The following is a 5,965-nucleotide window of genomic DNA, read 5'->3' on the forward strand; positions in this document are numbered from 1 at the left end:
AACACTTCGCCAAACTCTCAACTTATCTGGAATCTTTCCTGATCATTACTCCGGACACTCATTTAAAATTGGAGCTGCTACCACCGCATCTCGCAATGGCACACCAGAACACCATATTAAGATAATGGGCCGTTGGTCCTCGCAAGCGTATCATTGATACATTCATTCTGATTTGAAAGACCTCAAATCGTCTCAACACAGCCTCTATAACTAAAAGCTTTTGGGGGTTTATCATGCCCGGGTGCTACGGCAGATCCCCTACAAAGCTTCCCCAAAGCGACTACATGTTTAAATCGATAAATATAATAATACGTAATCAATAAACTATCTGTCAAATCTCATTCTGTTGTTGGTGTGGTCCTTGCTAGGGAAATCTGTGTTGAATAAAAGGACAACCGATTTCTTATCAGCTATGTTTTCAATCATGATGTGCAGAGTTTGAGCTTTACTTCAGTTGAATAGTGCCGTCCGTTCTGTAGTTGCTTTTTGAAGATCTCTGCAGGCAGATTACGTTTTTATGCTTGGTCTTAATGTCCTGCAAAGCCCATTTTACATGGCTGGTATGGCAGTGAAAGTACAGAAAACAAGATAGATTTCTCTAGATAGAAAATTAATAAATTAATCCAACTTCTGTTTGGGCAAAGATAGTTTTTCCCAGTATTTTTCATGCAGTTTTGAATTTTGTTTGAAGTTTTTGTGTTTACACTTAGTTATGTGTGACTTGTATAAACTTTTACAGTTGTTCGTTGTGTGGTTGTCACATTAACAACTAACAATATAGGCACTGCAGACAGACGGACATAGATCGTTCTACTTTGATCAGAAGAAATGTCAGATGACCCGTCAAAACACCCTCTACTGTTGGCTTTGTACAACCCCTCAGGTGTCAAAGTGCTATTGTTTGGGTGTAAGTTCCTGAGGAAAGATGCATAAAGTTGTATAAGTTTAGAAGTGTAACTGTGAACGTGCACAAATCCAGACATATGCATAAGCACTGTCATCCGTACATAATGCTTTAATGATTCTTTTTTAAAAATCGAATGTCATTATGAAAGTGAAAGCACATGCACGAATAATCAGACATGGCCAATGATCATAGATGCATCCTTTGCAAATTATGACAATTTATTTTCTCCAAATGAAGATAGACAAGAGCAGGAGGGAGTCAAATAAGTTACCTGGGTTTTATTAATGTATTCAATTATAAAACAATAAAAACAATTCTAATATGATATTCTCATCCATGTACCTTCTTTTTGTCCATATTCTTTGTTTGCATCTGTTCCTACTTCCATAGTCACGTGTTCTTGCATTAAAAGTTATATTAAATATTATCTTGTCAAGATGATTGCTACTGAATGTACAGACACAGTCTAACAAAACCCTGGTCTAGGTTCTCATCTTACAGACCCTCACACTGAGACAAGTGAATATTGTTCAGTTGAAAGTGGAAAATAAACAGACAACTCTAATAGAATTTCCATGTCCACACTCTAATAACATCTATGACTGGTGTAGTAGGTATTGAATGATGTCTGCATTGTTGTCTACACATTATTGGTTCTCACCTTCATAACATTGATATGGATCACATGTATGTATCTGTGCATGCATCAGTAGCTGCTGAGTGCTGCAGATGAGCTGTAATATGTCTCTGTCTTGTCTGCAATGACTGAGTCACAGACCTGTTTGATCCGTCTCTTCTGTGGACGCTGGTTTCTCTTTGAGGCTCTATAAGGCCAGCCTCTTATCATTCGGTTAAGTCAGAGCATGAAGGACTTCATTAATCCTGCACAGAGAGCTCCCAGGTGTTGGATCAACAGGAGGAGGCGAGGCACAGGCTGCTGCTGGCACAGAGGAGAGATCTCTGTGTCCCACAGCTGTCCACAGAGCTAAGTGATGGAAATGTGGAGAAATGAGTCGACACAGAGTGAAAGAGTAGACCTTTGATGTATTCTTTTTGCTCAGATAGTCGCATTGATTAGGCTCTTTATGTTATAGTTCAACCTTCAGCTGGAAGGAAATACTCTATAACATCTTGAATGCAGTACTAGGAAATGTGGCCTGGAGATACTGTAACACAGACTGCACAATTCTGTCAGCTTGGCAATTAATTATTAAAAGGACCTAAAATAGCACAGCTGACCCCTTTTTAAGGTCATCTAAATCCTCAGAAGTTCCTAGATTATCATTTAGTTTAAATGCCACAGTGTGTATGCTGACATACAGGATGCTCTACTGCACATTGGTCCTGATATGTCTGTTGACAACATGGCAATACCAAAGGCCTGTGTCCACTAACAACATTTTCAGTAATGCTGACAATGCTAGCATCTTCATTTCCATCAGGTGAAATTCAAACCAACTTCATAATTTTACTCAAGCATAGATGTTTGCAAACAGGTATTTGTTTGTCTTTGGCATTATAGCTTCTGATTTGGCTAGCAGGCTAGCAGAGTACTATTGATTCAGCATTTTTACAAAGTTCTCTCTAAAACATAATGTTGGGTATTACATGCCGCAGATATTGTCAAGTCAAACTGTAAAAATAAAATATATAACAGTAGAAAAATAAACTAATTATAATTAACTAGGCTTTAATATACTAAAATGACTATAAATGCAATCTACAACTTTATCCTAGGTGAGTTTATGAAAGTAAGTATCTATTTATTAAGACTAAAACGTATGCTGCTATGCAGAATAAATAAAGATAAATAAATAAATAAATAAATAAATAAATAAATAAACAAACAAACGGATCAATGGATCAATAAATAAATAAATAATATGTTACAACAATGACTAGATAAATATACAAAATCATGAATAAATTAGTTCATATGTAATATGAATCTGTAACTAAAAGAGGAATCAGCTGTTAACAGCGTCTACCCGGAAAGACAGGACGTGTCTCATCAGGCGCACCTGGTGCAGGTCTATCAGAGCGCGCACTGGAGTGCAGCGGGCCAAAACGCAGCACTTTAAACGGACTGCTGTCTGGAGTAGATCGGCGGTGCAGAGGACAAGCTAAAAGAAACCGAGGAGGCAGCCGGTAGGAGCTGGTTTATGAAAAATCTGTTTGTCAGCTGATGATCGCTGCTGCTGCAGTGCCGGCTCGGGCACGCGCTGCGCGGCTGCGGAAGTGTTTGTTTGGAACTGGTGGACTGGTGTTTAGTTAAAATTTGTATTACAAGATTATAAATACGAGGAATATTTAAAATACACATGATACACAATTAATGATGATTAATGAATAAATAATGTACCTATTTCATATGAAATAATGAAATATATTTATATTTAAATAACTTCGGTTTTGACAGATCTTCTGATGGTTGAATTGGTTTATTAATTATATTTTTTGTGGTAAAAAAGCAATTATAAGCAGTTGTTTAAGTTAAATTGAATTGGATGCTGCTTTGTGTTTTTTTTTTTTGCTCTATCCTTATGTTACATTTGCATATATTTGATGCAGGTATTTCTTTTGTCTCTTTCCTTTATCTTAAAGTTTTTCACCTGATTAGTGAAAAGTGTTTCTGAAAAAACTCTGAGATGAAAGAAATCAAATAAAAGGAGGAAAATAAGGTACATGCTTGGCTAATTTGAGTGGAGTCCAGTCACCTTTGGTCTGATTGTCTGTTGTCAAGTTGGGACACTGCATGAAAATTACAGAACTTGACAGATACTGTATATATAGATGGGTAGTTGGTAGTGGTAAAGTATTTTACCCCTTACCCAGAGGAGCAAAAAGAGTGGCGTGTCGTAAAAAGAATGTCAGGATATGATGCTAACCTGCTTGCCAGCTTGTATGTCCTGTTCTTTAGTTGGTGACAGGCAGCATATATAGACATGAAGATATGACAGGGTGAGTCAGATGTAAATTAATCAATCAATTTTTCTTAGTTTACCACTAACCCATACATATGCTATTTTGACACCTTACAAAAAGAGTATAGTCTAGGTCATGCTCTGTCATATTGTTGACAGAGGATGAACTATAGTCACAATGAGCAGGCGCTTGGCAGCATAATTTAATTGATAGCAAAATGAATACACAACCAAGACAATAAGTTGAGTGGGCAATGTTATTTTAAGTTTTGAAAGAAACGACAGAACCTTGAATGCAATAAAGGGCCTGTGCATCTAATTGATTTGTTTGTGCTGACAGCCCCTTTTCTATACAAAACCAATGCAGTTCAGCATTTCCAACATTCAGGGTCATGCAAGGCATCAGCTGTGTTGAGTCGCTGCACCAAGGGCTCTCAGTTGAAAATAGCCCATGCTCGTTAGTGTCCCTTATCCATTACTGAGCAATCAAGATCAAGCAGAGGTGTAACTTCTGATATTAAGTATTTTAAACAACAATGGTAGAGGTGCATATGGAAGTGAAACTAACCACACTGGTTTATCTGTGGTACAATTTCAAGGTCTTGTGCTGCTAACATGATTTATTTTAGTTGGTTTTGTATATTCTTTGTACAATTCCTTTGAATAGAAGCAAATATGAAGCATGCAGGGAATTGGAAAACTGACGAAGTGGAGGGGCCACAGGACAACTCCCATAATGTATCAGTAATTAGTGCCAGTGAGAAGTGCAGGAAATTGAGGTAATGGACGTTGTCATTGCAAAGAAATGCAGAAAGTGGGCACAGGCCCTAATACCACTTTTTTATTATTATTATTTAAAAAATTAAAAAGACTGAATTTTTCTTTTTTTGATTTAATGAGAACTTTGATTCGGCCAATACTGATTGTCATTGACAACTCATAATGTAGCCCTACTGAGTGTAGATAACGACATCTATCAATATCAACCAAAAATGTGTGTGAAATTTGTAAGCAACTCTTTCAACAAGTTAAAATATTTCAGTTTGTCAATAATATATGAAGGATGCTGTCTGGAAAACCCTTGAACACTTAAGAAAATAAATAAAACGAAGACAAATATATTGATTTGCCTGTACCTACAGTCTGCAGGTAATTTGTTTCTTCAAACAGAATTAACTTTCCAGAAAACAAGACGCGAAACCATCATTGATCGCACCTCTACACTGATGATGGTTTTCACAGCATCAATCATAATCTGCTGTCAGGTAAAAAGCATTAGAGTGTAATTACCATTACAGTGGTCATATCAATGAATAATGACTTCATGTTTAGTGTTGAGGCTGTGTGAACATGAGGTGCAGCAGTATATAACAACAAGATACCCTTTATCTTGTCAATCTCTTTTACAGCATGCACACATTTGTTGTAATACAGGCACTTCTATATGTATGTGTGTTTGCGTGTGTGTCAGTCCAGCTAAGAGTGTGTACATGCTGTGTTTGAGCTGAGTGGCATGGTGATGTATCTGGGCCGGCCACCTGTCTGAGCAGCTGACAGGGGTGTTTTCTAATCTGACAGGTAATCTGCCCAGCAGACACAGTGACAAACGACTTCCAGTGACACTCCCCTCTTTACCCCACCTTCCTCACATGGCCAAGACTGAATCAGTCACACGGCCAAATCATCTGCAGAAACAAATAGACATTTGATTATGTAAGTTGTACACCAACACACTCTGAAGGCCTCTTCACTGTGTAGATAAGCATCCCCCCTGATAATAACCGTACTAATGGAAACATGTAGATCAAACATGATTATTTACATTATGTCTCATTTATCACCTTGGTTGTAGGGTATATTAAGGAGTAAGAGAATATCTCTTGGGACATTTGATGTTCTCCCTAATGATATATTTACAGGAAATACAGCAATAAAAAAAGCCTGTTTCACTTGGGAGTTTATCTCATGTTTCTCCTCTCTTTTGATCCATCTTAATGAAGTCAGTTCAGCCATACAAGCCCTTTATATTCGCCTTCCAAGGTTCGTTGAGAAACAATGATCTACCCTTACCCTGTTATTGCTGACCTTATGAGAACAAGCAGTATGGCAGAGTGCTTGTGAACAGCCTTAGTAG

The 5,965-nt window shown here is 37.5% G+C and overlaps 1 long non-coding RNA gene across 1 annotated transcript; it reads right to left on the minus strand.

Annotated features, from left to right (window-relative positions):
• Nucleotides 1–1,170: 1,170 nt before the first annotated feature.
• LOC117813173 lies at nt 1,171–3,114 on the minus strand. Its single transcript, XR_004631341.1, has 2 exons — nt 2,929–3,114; nt 1,171–1,892 (listed from the first exon to the last, which is right to left on the minus strand). It is a non-coding gene; the product is annotated as an uncharacterized LOC117813173 (long non-coding RNA).
• Between the last annotated feature and the right edge of the window lie 2,851 nt (nt 3,115–5,965).

The sequence above is a fragment of the Notolabrus celidotus genome, chromosome 5, assembly GCF_009762535.1.
Source record: "Notolabrus celidotus isolate fNotCel1 chromosome 5, fNotCel1.pri, whole genome shotgun sequence".
Classification (NCBI taxonomy): Eukaryota; Metazoa; Chordata; class Actinopteri; order Labriformes; family Labridae; genus Notolabrus; species Notolabrus celidotus.